General features: G+C 44.8%; 1 protein-coding gene across 1 annotated transcript in view; it reads left to right on the top strand.

Annotated features, from left to right (window-relative positions):
• The window catches only part of ERFL (ETS repressor factor like), a 342,909-nt gene that overhangs the window by 16,432 nt on the left and 308,023 nt on the right, over positions 1-18,454 (top strand). Inside the window, exon 2 of the mRNA XM_068241447.1 lies at positions 10,856-10,995. The gene's annotated coding sequence lies outside the window, so the exon portion shown is untranslated. The remainder of the gene's footprint in view (positions 1-10,855; positions 10,996-18,454) is intronic.

Below are 18,454 nucleotides of genomic sequence, written 5' to 3'. Positions count from 1 at the left end.
CGATTTTCTCAAAAACTATAAGGCCGATTTGAAAAAAATTTTTTTCCTCTTGTAGCCACTGGGGGCCCCTACAAGCTCTGGGGCCCTGGGGCAGCTGCCTCCTTTGCCTTAATGGTAGCGCCGGCCCTGCGCACATTGTTAAAGGGAAGGTTCAGGGACAGTTGGTAAAAAATAAAAATCCGAATCCACTTACCTGGGGCTTCCTCCAGCCCGTGGCAGGCAGGAGGTGCCCTCGGCGCCGCTCCGCAGGCTCCCGGTGGTCTCCGGTGGCCGACCCGACCTGGCCAGGCCGGCGGCCAGGTCGGGCCTCTTCTGCGCTCCATTGTGCGTTCCATGCCGGCGCGCTGACGTCATCGGACGTCCTCCGGGCTGTACTGCGCAGGCTCAGTAGTTCTGAGCCTGCGCAGTACAGCCCGGAGGACGTCCGATGACGTCAGCGCGCCGGCGTGGAACGCACAATGGAGCGCAGAAGAGGCACGACCTGGCCGCCGGCCTGGCCAGGTCGGGTCGGCCACCGGAGACCACCGGGAGCCTGCGGAGCGGCGCCGAGGGCACCTCCTGCCTGCCACGGGCTGGAGGAAGCCCCAGGTAAGTGGATTCGGATTTTTATTTTTTACCAACTGTCCCTGAACCTTCCCTTTAAACTGTACCATCGCCCAATTGAGCCCTAGGGAAACGTGGCCATTACCTTGCTCATCAGTTGTCCTTTTGGTTATAACTGGCAGTAACTGCTATATTTCAGCTCTGTCAAATTCTTATATACAGTATATACTCGCATATAAGCCGACCTGCGTATAAGCCGAGGTACCCACTTTTCCCTCAGTAACCAAGAAAAAGTGATTGACTCATGTATAAGGCCGCTCGCCATTATAGCCCCCTCCACAGTAGCCAGATGTGCCCCCAGTACAAGTCAGCCCTGTCCCCATAGCCAGATGTGCCCAAAAGATAATACAGCTGTGTCTTAAGATGTCACTAAATGGCATCATAGATATGAGACAGTGATTGCCACACAGGAGTAATCCCCAATCATTGCACTACTGACACGTTGCTTGCACGCTCCACTCCACAAGGCAGCTGACACAGGTAGTCTTGAGCAGCGCACTCTGTACACCATGTTGCAGGGGATGGAGGGCACCAACACAGCAGGGAGCCAGCTGGCAAGAGCTGCATCACTAGTGTACAATCCTTACGCTCCTCTGCCAGTAACAAAACCTGCTCCACCATCCGTTCTGCTCCACTGACTCCCATATAAGCCGAGAGGGTAACTTTTCAGCACATTTTTTGTACTGAAAAATTAGGCTTATTGCGAGTATATACAGTATTCCTCTATAACTTAACTGAATATGTTTCTTGTTTTATTCAAGAAATCTTTATTAATTACAGTGTAAAGAAATGGTGCACTTAATTCAGGACTGAATGCTTAGACTGAACTGGAGATGCTGTCCAGGGAGGATATACTGTATATATGCTGAAATATAATCGACAATAAAAATAAGGTGTGCATGAAATAGAGGTGCCACTAAATCAGGGCACCCAGGAATAGCTGTTAGTAGAATACCGGTATTTTTCCGTTATTCTATTATTTTACAGTGGTATTTTTTGTTAGTAAAGTATCAGTAAATTTTACCAATATTTTATTACAACTAAACCTAACCCGATTCTCACACAGAACCCTCCCTCTACCCATGCCTAACCTTAACCACCCCCTACCTTAACTACCCCCCCTCCCCAGCTAACCTTAACCACTAACAAAAAATGCCTCCCACCACGGCTAACCTTAACCTACCCCCTCCCGCCCAACCTTAAAGCAGATCCGAGATGAAAAACTAACTATAACAAGTAACTTGTCTATATATCTTATCTAAAGTTTAGATATTTTACTCAACAAATCTAGCTGCAAACAGCTTCAACAGGTTATGATTATTTATTCCTGTGATACAATGACAGCAGCCATGTTCAGCTTGCCTGTGTGTAATGTGACAAATCCATATCTCCCACTCCCCTCTCCTACTCCCTCCTTCCCTCTGCCTCTGAAATCTCTGGCTAGTAACCTCCTCCTACTCCTGCCCAGACTGAGCTCCCATAAGCCCTTGCTACTAAGGCGGAGAGTGCCAAGGCTCTCTAGTAAGCTGTGGGCCAGGCTTGTTTAGTTTATAGGGAATTAGAGTATTAAAACAAAACAAAAAAGTATTTGGCTTGAGAAATGAAAGGAACACAATTATACAATGAGTAAAAGTTTATCTCGGATCCACTTTAAAGGATACCCGAGGTGACATGTGACATGATGAGATAGGCATGGGCATGTACAGTGCCAAGCACAAATAACTATACTGTGTTCCTTTTTTTCTTTCTCTGTTTGAAAAGCGTTAAGTATCAGGTATGTAAGTGGCTGACTCAGTCCTGACTCAGACAGGAAGTGACTACAGTGTGACCCTCACTGATGAGAAATTCCAACTACAAAACACTTTCCTAGCAGAAAATGGCTTCTGAGAACAGGGAAGAGATAAAAAGGATCATAGATTTTAGCCCTGGCATACTTCAATGAATGTGTCATTGAGCAAAAACAATAAAACAGCTACAACTTAAAAAGTAGATTTAAACATAAAATAAAACGATGGAATATCTTAAAGAGTCATTTTTAGGAGAAGGAAGATAGATAAAATTGTTTATTTCATTCATTTATTTGCGCTTCAGGTGTCCTTTAACCTTCCCCCCACCACACCTTACTTTAACCACCCCCGCCCACCCCCAAATGACCACAAAAGCAATAAAGCCATTATAAATAGTGGTTACACAGTGGAGTTTGACCCAATAAATAGCGGGTGCTGGGGCTGTCCGCAATGCACAATACAATAAAATACAGATAGAAATAGTGGGTGCAAGCGCCCACAATTTGTATCTATATTTTATCCAATTTTGCATTGTGGACGGCCCTGGTGCTCACTATATCGGGCGCCACTGGCACCTCTATTTCACAGTGTAACTGCTGTTATAATGGGGCCTATGCTGGTGCCCGAAAATGATCATTTTTTCAGCCGTTTTTTGGGGTGGGCTGGGGTGTGGCTAAGGTTAGGTGTGTGTGTGTGGGGGAATTATGGTTGGGTGTGGCAGGGCAGAGGTTAAGGATAGCTGGGGGGGGGGGGGGGGTGGTTAGGGTTAGCGGGGGAGGGGTGTGTTTAAAGGTTAGTAAAGTGTGTGTGTGTGAGAGGGGGGGGGGGGGTGTCAAGATTAAGCGAGGGTAGGGGGTGGTTAAGGTTAGCCATAATTTGTAAATAAGACCTTAGATAATAAAGCTTAAGGTGCGTACACACATGCGACTATAGTTGTTTGTAACGATCGTTCCCCGATCTTTACCAACGACGATCGTTACAAAAACGAACCACCGACTATTAAGGCAAACGACGAACGAGCCAAATCGCTACAAAAGAAAGTTCTATTTTGGCGGATTTTAACCAACGACGATCGTTTGCAAAAGTAGTACATTGTTGGAACGGTCGTTCGTACTAGGCTTGACATGCGCATTTCACTATTTCTCTGTGAAACTTCTCATTTTTATGCGCAGGCGCAATAGTTGCTTTACGTGATGTAACGTTCGTTCTAACGATCAGATCATTACACACCTTTTAAAACTATCTTTACTTAGGTCATTCTTTCATCAATTAAAAGTTCGTTCATCGTTCTCAACGAACGATCGTTGTCGCATGTGTGTACGTAGCATTACTGTGAGCTCAGGGTTGCTGTACATTGCAGAGGGCCAGAGCAGTGTGTGGGCTGGTTGGTAGCTGCAGTTTCCACAGTCTCTGGGTCTCCATGTTGTAGCTGGCGGCTGCCCAATCAGTCGTGTGACTGTTCTGGCTCGTGACACCGCTTTACAATTTCACCAATTAACGGCTAATTGATCAATTAAGCAGCTAAGGGAGAAGGAGGTCAATGGCTGGATATGGGTCAGCATTTCATTTTACACCCGCTACGCAGGGCTGCGTACACAAATTAATCCCTAAATTTGCTTTATGAATGTAAATATAAAGGGTTATGTTTGAAAAAAATTAATATAGTGCATACATTTATATATGCCTGGAGCCCATCTGAGAAATAAGCTATTAAGCTAAGTTCCGGCACAGTTTTTTTAATATTGATTTTGTAGCACATTATTTTAAATTAAGTAGGCACAGAAACAAATTTTGTAAAAAAAAAAAAGTACTTTTAAAGTGGATCCGAGATGAACTTACTCATTGCATAATTGTGTTCCTTTCCTATTGTTTATAGGGCATTCCTCAAGCCAAATACTTTTTTGTTTTTGTTTTAAATTTAAGTTCTAATTCCCTATAAACTAAACAAGCCACGCCCACAGGTTTTCAGAGAGCCAAGGCATTTTCAGACAGTAGCAAGGGCTCATGGGAGCTCAGTCTAGGCAGGAGGAGGGGAGGTATTACTAGCCAGAGATTTCAGAGGCAGAGGGGAGGAGGGAGGAGGATGGGGATTACCGGTAGGTTTTTTTCACAGGCTGAGTGCTCAAGATACAGATAAGCCTGCCTCTGTGTAATGTTAACAAACAACATGGCTGCTGTCATTGTATCCCAGGAAAAAATAATCATATTCTATTGAAGCTGTTTGCAGCTAGATTTGCTGTGTAAACTATCTAAACTTTAGATAAGATATATAGACAAGTTACTTGTTATAGTTAGTTTTTCATCTCGGATCCACTTTAACAAAATAAGGAAGGAAAATACCTGCTAAACAAATTCATAGATTCCCAATTCCTTCTCAGTGACCCACAGCAGCTTGCTTCCTCCCAGTCAGTCTGAACCACGCCCTCTTTAGTCACATGGGCATACAGGAAGAGAAGGATTGCTCTTCCAGTAAAAGCCACACCTCCCTAATGAACAATTGCTTATCATAGCTGTTGGACAGTGGACACTAGTTGGAAAGGACAGCTTCAGACCGACTGGGAGTGAGAAGGCAGGAGGCGGTTGCTGAGGTGAAAAAGAGCCAGGAAGTGCTACAAAAAATATCTTTTTTTTTATGGTAAAAACTTTGGAATTTTTTTTTAATGCACTGTATCTTTCTTTGCAAATGGTGCATTTTATGGTAATTATGCAAGTATATGGAACTTAAAAATGGGCCAATCAAAAACAGCAATCTTCTGAGATGTGGGAGGAAACTGGAGTGCCCGGAGGAAACCCCCACAAACATGGGGAGAACATACAAACTCCATGCTGGGACCCAGTGCTGCAATGCAAAAGTGCTATACACTATACCACCATGCTGCCCACATATATATATATTTAGTTTCCACAAAGAAAAAATATACTGTGTATATATAAACAGTGGTTTGCAAACGTATTCGGCCCCCTCAAAGTTTTCCACATTTTGTCACATTACTGCCAAAAACATGAATCAATTTTATTGGAATTCCACGTGAAAGACCAATACAAAGTGGTGTACACGTGAGAAGTGGAACAAAAATCATACATCATTCCAAACATTTAAAAAAAAACAAAAAACTGTAAAGTGGGGTGTGCGTAATTATTCAGCCCCCTGAATCAATACTTTGTAGAACCACCTTTTGCTGCAATTACAGCTGCCAGTCTTTTACGGTATGTCTCTACCAGCTTTGCACATCTAGAGACTAAAATCCTTGCCCATTCTTCTTTGCAAAACAGCTCCAGCTCTGCGTCTGGGGGAGTCCCGATCCACCCAAGGTGAACCTCCGCCCCAGTCTCAAGTCTGTTGCAGACTCCAAGAGGTTTTCTTCCAAGATTGCCCTGTATTTGGCTCCATCCATCTTCCCATCAACTCTGACCAGCTTCCCTGTCCCTGCTGAAGAGAAGCACCCCCAGAGCATGATGCTGCCACCACCATATTTGACAGTGGGGATGGTGGGTTCAGAGTGATGTGCAGTGTTAGTTTTCCACCACACATAGCGTTTTGCATTTTGGCCAAAAAGTTCAATTTTGGTCGCATCTGACCAGAGCACCTTCTTCTACATGTTTGCTGTGTCCCCCACATGGCTTGTGGCAAACTGCAAACGGGACTTCTTATGCTTTTCTGTTACCAAATGGCTTTCTTCTTGCCATTATTCTATAAAGGCCAACTTTGTGCAGTGCATGACTAATAGTTGTCCTATGGACAGATTCCCCCACCTGAGCTGTAGATCTCTGCAGCTCGTCCAGAGTCACCATGGGCCTCTTGACTGCATTTCTGATCAGCGCTCTCCTTGTTCGGCCTGTGAGTTTAGGTGGATGGCCTTGTCTTGGTAGTTTACAGTTATGCCATACTCCTTCCATTTCTGAATGATCGCTTGAACAGTGCTCCGTGGGATGTTCAAGGCTTTAGAAATCTTTTTGTAGCCTAAGCCTGCTTTACATTTCTCAATAACTCATAGTTACATAGTTACATAGTTATTACATAGTTATTTTGGTTGAAAAAAGACATACGTCCATCGAGTTCAACCAGTACAAAGTACAACTCCAGCCTGCTCCCTCAACTCCAGCCTACTCCCTCAAATATATATATACCACTGTGTATATATATATATATATATATATATATATATATATATATATATATATATATATATATATATATATATATATATATATATATACACATAAAGTTTTGATTAAATTGATGAATTTGTCATTATTGGTCCCTACGTGCATGATGTTGAGAAAATTATTGCATGATGTTGTAGCACATTGTATCCTTTATTTCTTCTACAGATTGTTGCAGAAGTGACTAAAATGTGAGATGGAAAAGACTGAGGCTCTCAGTGTGATAAAGTGCCTGAATGTGAAGAGTAATAGTGCTCCTGCAAATTCATAATGAGATGATGGCAGTTAGTGGAAACAATTGCCCATCTTATGACACAGTGGCGTAGCTAAGGAGCTATGGGCCCCAGTGCAAGTTTTACATGCCAAGCACTCTATATATAACAACTGATACGGCGCACCAAATCCTGCCAAGGATTTCCACAGTGTCAGGTGCATGTAGGGCATGGTAAACCGTCTGTTAATGATTACTACTATTTAAAGCATCTATAGAAGTGATTATTGCCACTTGCCAGCATAGGGCCAATAGAGAGCTAATATTGTGCTTGAGGGAGGAACTCTCGGGGTCCCTCTGACCCAAGGGCCCCGATGCGGTCGCTACCTCTGCAACCCCTATTGCTACGCCACTGTTATGACACTATTGTGAGGTGGAAAAGAAATTTCCAAAGTGGTCACATGTCCCTCACAGACCAGCAAAGACCTGGCAGACCATCACTGACAGACGATACGGCCACAGTGAAGAAAGTAGACGTCCATCCAAATGATCATGCATGAAACTGACCTCAGTTATGGAAGTGTGTGGAAAATGATTCATGTCTGAGGTGCCTGCACGCTGGGCGCCTCGTTTGCTAACCCCTTTCCAGAAACAAACATGGCGTGATCTTTCAAGGCAGATGTTGACGCAGTTGGAACTGGATGAAGAGGACATTTTTGGTTGAGCACTATTACCCTTCAAATGCAGGACCTTTATCACGCAGAAAGCCTCAATCTTTTCCATCTTACATTTTAGTCACTTCTGGCCAAATCTGAAAAAGAAATTAAACATACAATGAATTGATTTTCTCAACATCATTAAAAACCAGTATTGACACCACTGACAAAATATCCTCAATATACCATAATAACTGATACTTACAACTTTACGATAGCCCCTCGTGTGTGTGTGTATATGTATATACAGGCCCAGATTTACCTCACAGGAGCCTATAGGCACAGATGCCCTGGCACCTTATACTTTGTCCTTCATGAACCTACAAACCTGAACCGAACTGCATCGCGAGTGTGTTGGCTGTCCTGCTGTCACTTCTCCTGTAGCTACAGGTGCCCCTTAGTATTAGGTAGCCAGAAGTACCCTCAGTATTAAGTAGCTAGAGGTGCTTTTGAGTCTGACTGAAGGAAGATGTGGTCAGTGGAATGCTGAGAGCAGGGTGAGTAACCTCTCATTTACGCTCTCATCAGGACTCTGCATAGGGAAAGAGGGAGGGAGGCGCTCAAGGAGGGGAGTGAGCCGCTTTTCCATTATCAGGCACCTATAGGCATGTGGGAGGGGAGTGAGCCACCTTTCTATCCTCAGGCGCCTGTAGGCTTGTGCCTACAGTGCCTTATGGTAAATCCGGCCCTGTGTATATATAGAGAGAATCTGCAGGTTATCCAGGCAACTGTTATTGCTTTATAGGAAATAAATATGGCAACCTCCATATCCCTCTCATTCTGTTGTCCTTTAATCAATATATACAGTATATAAATATAGTGTGTGTGTGTGTGTGTGTGTGTGTGTGTGCGCGTGCGTGCGTGCGTGCGTGCGTGCGTGTGCGCGTGCGTGTGCGTGTGTGTGCGTGTGTGTGTGTTTGTGTGTGTGTTCGTGTGTGTGTATCACGTAACAATGGCTGAACGGATTTTTTGAATGAAATTTGGCACACACATAGTACATTACCTGGAATAAAGTATAGGATACTTTTTATCACCATAACCAAAAGGTGGGCGGAGACAAATCCAAATTTTACTGGGAAAATGTAAACTGCAGCCATTCTTTCACTGTTAATGCCAGGGTTCCTAAACTTTGCACAGTTGGTCACTGGATGACTGGGATTAATATTCAGAAAAGTGGGCGGGGCCTACAAAAGCCAATCAAAATTCACCTATTGATTGTCAAGGGGAATATTTCATTGCTGCCATTCTTACACTGTTAATGGCACAAGCCTCAAACCTGGTACAGTTGGTCATTGGGTGACTGGGGTTCAAATTCAGAAAAGGGGGTGGAGCCACAAACAGCCAATCAGATTTGTTTCATTCCAATACAAATTATTGATGCCAAAGACCTTAATGCTCACAAACTTGGTCATTGAGTAGCTAAGTAATTGTGTGCAAGGGTTAGAAAATGTGGGCGCAGCCAACACCAGCCAAATACATACCCGAACAACGTGACATATATATATATATATATATATATATATATATATATATATATGGCACAATTATGGCAGCTGCACGTGATTGGTCCAAGATGCATGCAATTGCTTAAAATTTGCATCCAGTTGGAATTATCTTTATCACATTGACCATCTACACATAATTTTCTATGATTAATGACATGTTATTTCAAACTGCATACCTCAAGAAGAAATCACCTCTACCATGATCCTAACACAGTCTGTGCACTTGAGAGTGATTATACTGCTGCCAGCTACTCAGTACAGTTGTGGAAAAAAAACAGGCTTCCTGCTTTGTGCAGTTGATTACTCATGCATGAAGAGGGAATGCTTACTTAGGCCTGTTTCCCACTTGCACATTGCGTGCAACACTGGTGGCTGTAGCAACGCACGGCACTTGCATTGCTATGCGATTCTCTCTAATGCAGTTGTTGTCCCTTTAATTTATTATGAATGGCATCCCACTGCTTTTGCTCAAAATTGCACGCAACCATGCATGGCATGGTCTTGTGCTCATAATAATCACTTCTATAAATACTTTGAATAGTGGTAATCATTAACAAGCTGTTCCCCATCCCCTTCTTGCACCTCTGACACTGTAGTTGCCATCGGCAGGTTTTAGTGCACCGAGTCAATTGTCATGTATAGAGTGCTTGGGGGGGGGGGGGGGGGGGGAGATTGGGCACTGTAAAACTTGCATCGGGGCCCAGAGGCCAGAGCTCCTTAGCTACGCCACTGCATATGCTTCTCTTAGACAGGACCATCACTACTTACAGACAGTTTTAGTCATTTTTGATAACAATAAAATGCTAATTTAGTAAATGTGTGCAGCACTGACACAGTTTGAAGCAAATTTTCAACAAGAGTGAAATTAACTTTAAAACTTTAAATGACTGAGGGAGATTTGTTTTGCAATACAAACTTTCCCTTTGATCACAATGATTAGCCAGTCGTGGTGATCACTGAGGTCACATGATCAGACATGATCAGATTGATTGGTTCTGAGGCTGCAGGCTTCCTTGTGCCCCACTGATAGCATCACCCACAGGGACATGTGGGAACACAGAACAGGATCTGTAATTTAAAGCGGTATTGTCACTATAAAAATCTAATTTCAACAGCAACTGGTCTGAGTTGATTAAGTGATAAAAATGCTAATCCTGCATTCAAAACTTGCAAACTTTTTCTGCTGTTATGGTGTGTAGTTATCACATACTTTAGGAGCACTGGCCCTAGTGCCAAACAGTGCCAAACAGTTGAATGCTGGGAGTTCTTTTTATCTATAATATATTCCTCCTCTTCCATTTATTTTCCTGCCTTGCTGCTTATCAGAAACACCCTCTGATTCCTCGTGTTTATAAGCAAGGCTGAGGTGACTCGGTGATTGGATGTGTAAATAAAAAAAGACAGTGCAGTTGTTAGTATACACCTTAGTGGGAGTGTCTGAAGACTCTGGGAGGAGGGCAGCTAATGAATGCACAATGAGCAAGAGAAGGGAGGGGGAAAACAAGAGTCAGGGAGGATATGATGTCAGCATTAGCTTGGCAAGATGGCCACTGCCCAGAATAGGATTTTCTGCTTTTCCTTTATAAAATTCACAGGAATCATTACGTGGATAGCACAATACATCTGTTATGTAAGTAGAAGTAGTATTATTCTACTTATATATGTGTTTTTTTATTTGTAGGTTAGCATGGGTGTCGCTTGTTCTTTAACGCTGGTACAGCAAAAGGGAATGTTCTGCTAAGATGTCCATTTACTGCTTGGAGGTTTAAAGTAAACCTTTGTTTATGCCATTCTTAAAATAAATGTGACACCTGCACCTTGAACAGACATGCAAAGTTTTTATTTTTTATTTTTATTATTTCCTCATAGCTGATTCCTGCCTGATTTTCTAGCTGGTATGGTTGCTGCCATCTTCCTGATGATGACAGCACTGTGCAGGGAAGAGGGGAAATAACAGCACATTTAGCCAGTTCTGCTCTGCAGTCACAGCAGCCTCTCAGCAGACAGCGGTAAGTAACAGGCACAACATTTCTTATCAATTCTTTGTACAAAAGCCAGTTAAAAGTTCAAGTTGGTAAACTTGAAGAGAACATAAAAACGAATTAGCTCTTTGTTTCTGCACAAGACATGGTTAGAAATGAATCTATGCTGTTGTGTATTCTTTCTATTATCTTATTTGAAAACGTTTTTTTTTTCTCTGGTGCCAGGTGTACATAACAACCTTCACATTTGATTATGCAGAGTGTGCAATGCTGCACAAACACGGCCTATGTGGTGAACATTTTTGTAACTTAAAGAGACTCTGAAGCGAGAATAAATCTCGCTTCAGAGCTCATAGTTAGCAGGGGCATGTGTGCCTCTGCTAAAACGCCGCTATCCCCGCGGCTAAACAGGGGTCCCTTCACCCCCAAACCCACCCCCGCAAGACTTGGTCGCAAAGTTGGTCATGCAGCCTTGCCTCTAGTCGCGTCAATCAGACGCGCATCGCCGCCTCTCCCCCGCCCCTCTCAGTGAAGGAAGACTGAGAGGGGCGGGGGAGAGGCGGAGATACGCGTCTGACAGATGCGTGTGGGGCAGGGCTGCGGCGGGTAGCCCTGCCCCAATGCGGAAGCGCTCCCCCGCTGTACGGAGGGGATTTGGGGGGTCAGGGACCCCCGTTAAGCCGCGGGATAGTTGCGTTTTAGCAGGGGCACACATGCCCCTGCTCAGGGCCGGCCCGCCCATGAGGCGGGGTGAGGCGGGTTCCTCAGGTGGCAGGAAGTGGAGGGGCGCCACCAGACATAAAGAGGAAGTGACTGCAGAGCCGGAGAGAGTGCTGTGCAGGCTGCAGTGCAGACTCTGCAGTGAAGTCCGGCTGCTCCTGTGGTGCCCGACCGTGCCTCCGACCCCATGCCTGGCTGCACACACCGTGAGTGACCCTCCGCCGCTGAGACAGAGTCCGCCCGGACTGTGTTCTGGCTGGGACCCGACCCGCCACCCGTTAGGCTGTGCACCGCCCGCCCGCCAGTTCTGGTGCCACCCCCATGATGCCGCCGGCCTCAGGCTCCGAGTCCGATGACTCCGAGCTCTACGGCCTCTCCTGTCTCCTCCAAGGCTGCACGCTGCCTAAGCCTGCTGATGGCGGCGGCTGCTGCCCGCTCTGCTGCCCTGCCTGATTGTCACGGTCAGTCACTGAGCGCCGCCGGCGTGACCATGACTATGATGATGGCTTCTGGCTGCCGCCAGCCGCCGCTCACCGGCCTTGCCCGCCAGTGCGAGATCCGAGATGGGTGGAGCATGCCCGTGCTCGCCGCAGCCGTCTGTCCCCTGCCTGCCAGTGCCAGCCAGTGTAGGATGCATGCTGGATGCCTGCGGATTCCCGCCGCCCGCCCTTCGCCTTTGCCACCGCCAGACCCGGAGGGAGAACCCATCCCCGGTGAGTCAGTCACTTTGCTGCCTCACTCAGGCTTTCTTCATGGTCGGTTGGTCGGTCGTGTGGGGGATGTTATGTACAGCAGATGGGGCGGGGTGTATAATACAGGGCATCACCGGCAGTAATGGACGTACAGTAGGGAATTAGTAATGGTGGGCGTACTGTGGGGATGGAATTGGAATGGAATCAGTATTGAAGACATATTGAGGGGGGGGGGGCTTGGCAAGGGGGGCAGGAATCAATGAAGGGGATGACAAAGTCGAAAGGAAGGGGCACAAGAAAGGGGCTAAGTGGGAGCAGGAGGATGGTGACATGGGAGTGGGGATCAAAACATGGAGAGGGAGGAGGGCAGTGACTGCAAGGAGGGGCATAAGACAGAGAGACTCAGAGAGCGTGACAAATAAGGAGGCACAGGGGAGAGGACACAGAAGGGAGGCACAAGAGAGAGTTGCAAAGGAGTCACAAGAGAGAGGCCACAGAAGGAAGGCACAAGAGAGGGGGGCAAAGAAGGAGGCACAAGAGAGGCCACAGAAGGGAGGCACATGGAGAAAGGACACAGAAGGGAAGGACAGGATGCACAAGAGAGGGGCACAGAAGCAAGGCACAGGAGAGTGGCAAAGAAGGATGCACGAGAGAGAGGGGCGGACTGAAGCGGTCTTCTTTAATTTTGCTTTAAGGATGGGGGGGGGGGTCGACCAGGGAGGGGGGGGGGCGCCTTCACGATCTTTGCCTCAGGCAACAGAAAGTCCAGGACCGGCCCTGCCCCTGCTATCTATGAGGTCTGAAGCGAGATTTATTCTTGCTTTAGACTCTCTTTAATGCTATTTTGTAACCAGTTGCCTTCATTTAAAGAGAACCTGAACTGAAAATTAAAAGTCAAAATAACCATACACACGTCATACTTACCTCCTGTGTTGTCTACTCATCAATCTCTTTCTCCTCTCCTGCGTCCTGTTTGTCCACTGTGATCAATGGAATTCTCTGTCCTCCATTTTGAAAATGGCCATTACCCCCTAACAGCTTCCAGGTCAGCACACTGTTAAACTGTCATATTGTCCACTTGAGCCATAGGGAAACATGGACATTACCTTGCACAATTAGTTGTAACTGACAGCTGCTGATATATAACTGACAGCAACTGGTATAGTTCAGTTCTGACAAATTATTGTCAGATCTGAAAGGGATCACTGTAAGAAGAAAATGGTGAGCTTCTGAGAGGAACTGATGGTGAGATTAGTATTTAAGATTCATTTGCAGCTACGTCATGTGTTTATTTTAAATAATTCAGGTTCCCTTTAAAGGTATACGTATCAGAAGGTGCAACCCAACCATTGAGTTAAATGCTGGATTTAACTAATAACACCACCACCCCATGGTGGGCAACTAATAAGCCCCCCTGGAAGGAACTTATTACCCCCCTCCGTGAACAGTGGGCAGGACGGTTGGCGCATGTATCCGTGATAAGCACACTTCCTGTTGTAGCCCAGCGCCGCCCCTTGGAAGAACTCGCCCTGAATCACTAGATTTAGGCTGCTTCATGCAAGATCTGTCCCGGGGCACAAAGACAGCTCTTCCATATAAAACACATATGGGCTTGATTCCTTAACCACTTAACGACCGCCGATAGGTGTCGGCAGGTCTTAAGTGGTTTTCCATGGAAACGGCCGCTCGATCGAGTGGCCTTTCCATGTCAGTTCACGGAGGGTGTCTCCGTGAACAGCCGGAGAGCCGCCGATCGCGGCTCGCCGGCAAAATGTAAACACGTGGGGAAGAATTCCCTGCTGTTTACATCATACATCGCCGGCATATGATAGGCTGAAGCCTATCCTACAATGCGCAGGACGGATATCCGTCCTGCGCAGCCCATGGAGGGAGAGGAAGGGACGGAGAGGAAGGGAGCGCCAAAAGCGCTGCGGAGGGGATAAATGTGCACTCCTGTGAGACACATTTTTCCTGGGAGGTGTGGATCTATCAACATATTACTGAGTGTGCTGATCCTTCTGCTATACAAGTTGTTGATTGCCACCTGGTGCTCTGGTGGCTGGATCGTTGCACCTTACATATGACTAGGGGAGTGCGGCCAGATACTACTACTTTACTGTATGAGGGGAGCTATGGTGATGACATCACTATGGATCTACTTGTTGGGTTTCCGTTGACCTCAGGAGAAAAACTGCCACCCATCCCAGTGACCCTGTCTCCCATTGTCACTTCTAGGAGGAGGTGTGGTACTCACACCACTGACTTCCTCTCTTTCTTTAAAGGACAACTGAAGTGAGACACATATGGAGGCTGCCATATTTATTTCCTTTTATACAATACCAGTTGCCGGGCAGTCTTGCTGGTCTATAAGGATGCAGTAGTTTCTGAATAACACCAGAAACAAGCATGAAGCTAATCTTTTAGATCTGACAATAATGTCAGAAACGCCTGATCTGCTGCATACTTGCATAGCTCCCAACTGTCCCTCATACGGAGGGACAGTCTCTCTTTGGGAGCACTGTCCCTCTGTCCCTCTTTCCTCCTCATTTGTCCCTCTTTCAGAACTTTGTCCCTCTTTCTTTGTAAATACAAATATTTCTCTACTAAAAAATGTGTTTGATTGACTCTTTGCAACTTTATTCCCATCCTTAAAATCGATATATTACTAATTTTAAAATGTTAATATGAAGGAAAATGAACCAGGATAGAAAGGACCAGTGTGGATTGAATTGTAATACAACATATTTTTTTATGAAATCTTTATGGTATGCGTGACTAGGACTGTGATGGGAGCGTGATCAGGGGTGTGTCAGGGGCGTGGCTTAAGTGTCCTTCTTTCTCATTTCAAAAAATTGAGAGGTATGATACTTGTTCAGGGTCTATGGCTAAAAGTACTAGAGGTAGAGGATTAGCAGGACAGCCAGGCAACTGGTATTGTTTAAAAGGAAATAAAAATGGCAGCCTTCATATCCCTCTTGCTTCAGTTGCCCTTTAATGCCAGTTGGAGGGAGGCGTGGCTGTTATGGAAAAAAAACATGCCCTGTCATTATGACAAATGATGGGGGGGGGGGTGACTACAATTTGGCAATGCAATAGGAGGTGCAGCATGTGGGAGATTTATAATGGAATATCCTGGTTGTGACACTGGTGACGTAACTACAAGTCATGGGGCCCACCGATGCTCACATCCTCTCCCTTGTCTCCCCTTGGCGACCCTCACAACCTGGGGGCAAGTCTTGCAAGGGTCATAAAACAATTGAGTTCATCATGATCTTCACACCCCTAACAAGTGTAATCCCGAAAACCGGATCTGGAGGATGGACTCCCGTATCAGAGAGAGTAAAGTAGTAGTTGGGGGCCCCTCACTGGTCTGGGCCCCCGGTTATTGCAGATACTGCTCTCTTCTAGTTACGCCCCTGATCAGGTGGTTGTAAGAAGAGGCGTAGACAGCATATCTTTCAAACTCCATTGGTAAGGTGGGGATGTGCGCCTTTTTGGACAGCAGAAGGCTTAAAGAGGAACTCCAGCCTAAACAAACATACTGTCATTAAGTTACATTAGTTATGTTAATTAAAATAGATAGGTAATATAATTTCTTACCCACCCTGTTTTAAAAGAACAGGCAAATGTTTGATTTCATGATGACAGCCATCTTTTTGGTTGAAAGGAGGTGACAGGGAGCATGAGACACCGTTCCAACTGTCCTGTGTGCTGATCACCCCTCCCAGTTGCTAGGCAATGTGAATAACAACATAGGAAATCCCATCATGCTTTGCACAACATCAGGGAAAAAAAAGCCCGGGCAGTTTTCTTTGATGGGTGGAGCTTAGCTAAAAATGCAGCTAAAAATGATGCTTAGGTAAGAAAAACAAAGTTCTGATGCTGTGAAACTGTTAAAGAAACACCAAGCCTTTTCAGTTCTGCTGAGTTGATTTTAGTCCGGAAGTTCACGTTAAGCTGGGGACCCCCGTGGGTGAGTACACAGAGAGTATTGGGAGTACATGGTTAGGTTAGAGGGATGACAGGAAATGTTACAAAAAACATTTAAACAGAGCTGTAAGCCCAGATCACAGCTCTGCATTTGACGCCCTGCTGAAAGCTTGATTTTTTATTTTTTTATGCTGTCTACAATAAGACTTGTTTTCCTGCCAACAATTTTCCGAATGGCTACAAATCGCTGGGCATGTTTTTCTCCTTTCTGAGCTGTCATTTTCTAAATGACCTCACAGCTCTTTGCATTAAAGAAGCTACAGCACTGTAAGGTTGTCAGGGCAACCCCGCCAAGACAGCGTCTGACAATTATCTTAACAGCTTAATATTATTACGTCTCGGGAGTTGCGTTTCACCCCGAAGATTCCACAGCGCATATTATGCCATCAGTGCTCGCAGGACTTGCGATTGAAAGAAAGGCTAAAATAAGACGCACATCAGATCTTCCAAAGTGATGTGGTTACCAGGGCTGCTTCCAAAAGGTACAAGCCCAAGAGTTATATACTGATGCATTACACAGCAACTTCCACCGCACAGTCCATGGAGGAAGCACCAGGCCTCATTCGCTAAGGTTCAAGTGGGATAAAACTCTGACATAACAGTCAATAAAAATACATTTTCCTACTTTTTATTACCCATACAGTTACCATATTTGCTTTTGTGCACAAGTAGTATTGTCTGTCTACAAATTCCAAGTTACCAAAGTACAATTTATCTGCTCTGAAAGCTGCCATTGCATTTTCTTGCATAGCTGCTGTATTTATATATTAAAATTCCATCTAGTGATCACTTCTCAGCTCATTTTCAGCACAGTTAGGAATGTAAACAAAAGATGATGTTTTCGGATGCTGCCAGAAGCAAGGAGCTTTCCACTGAAAAACAAAGCGCTGCATTTAACTGAATGCTGTTCTCATACAAATAGTTTTTTTTGTGGTGGTAGATTTGATGCTGTGAATAATCTTTTAGAACATAGATAAAACGCTGAGTTTCATATCACTTTAACCATTTCAGCCCGCGGGTTGTTTTCACCTTATGGACGAGAAGAATTTTCACATTTCGGCTCTCCTCCCTTTCATTCCCCAATAACTTTATAACTACTTATCACTACAAAATTATCTATACCTTTTTTTTTCACTAATTTTGTTTCTTTCTCTGGGTGGTACATTTTGCTAGGAATTATTTTTATTCTAAATGCATTGTAATGGGAATAATAATAAGAAAATTGAAAAAATCATTATTTCTCAGTTTTGGGCCATTATATTTTCTAAAATAATGCATGCTACTTTTATTAAAATCCACACATTATATTTGCCTATTTGTCCTGGTTAATCCACACATTTTATTTGCTCATTTTTCCCGGTTATTGCAACATTTAAATTATATCCCTAGTACAATGTATGGTGACAATATTTTATTTGGAAATAAAGGTGCATTTTTTTCAGTTTTACATCCATCACTAATTACAAGTAGAGATGGGCCGAACCTCCGATTCGCGGAAGGTTCAGTTCGTGCGAACTTTCGCGAACCGCAATAGACTTCAATGGGGAGGCGAACTTCAAAATTTTAAAAAATTTCTGCTGACTGCAAAAATGATAGAAAAGGTGTTTCATGGGGTCTAATACCTGGAGGAAGACATGGTTGAGTGAAATACACATCAAAAGTCCCAGAAGCAGTGTTTTAAGGTCAGAAATCTCATTGAGTTCAATTGCAGGCCTACACTGCTTTATGACATCAGGAATCTCTCTCCCTCACTCCCTCCTCCCAGAGAGGGTCTCATCTTCCAGGGAATTGTAGTATTTCAAAAGCCAGCTTACATACCGTGGCTGGGAATTGAACGCAGGTCGCAGTGTGCGGTAGGTAACTCATTTAACCACTATACCACCAACCACACTACATGCTGAAGCCAGCCTAGCATGTACCATTATGATCAATCCAAGAGAAAAATTAGCTTGCTTAATGCACGTAATTGTACTATATCAAAAGCCAGCTTACATACCGTGGCTGGGAATTGAACCCAGGTCGCAGTGTGCGGTAGGTAACTAATTTAACCACTATATCACCAACAACACTACATGCTGAAACTT

This window comes from Hyperolius riggenbachi, chromosome 6 (genome assembly GCF_040937935.1).
Source record: "Hyperolius riggenbachi isolate aHypRig1 chromosome 6, aHypRig1.pri, whole genome shotgun sequence".
NCBI classification, from domain to species: Eukaryota; Metazoa; Chordata; class Amphibia; order Anura; family Hyperoliidae; genus Hyperolius; species Hyperolius riggenbachi.
The sequence above is the reverse complement of the archived record's forward strand: the minus strand, read 5'-3'. Positions and strand labels throughout refer to the sequence as shown.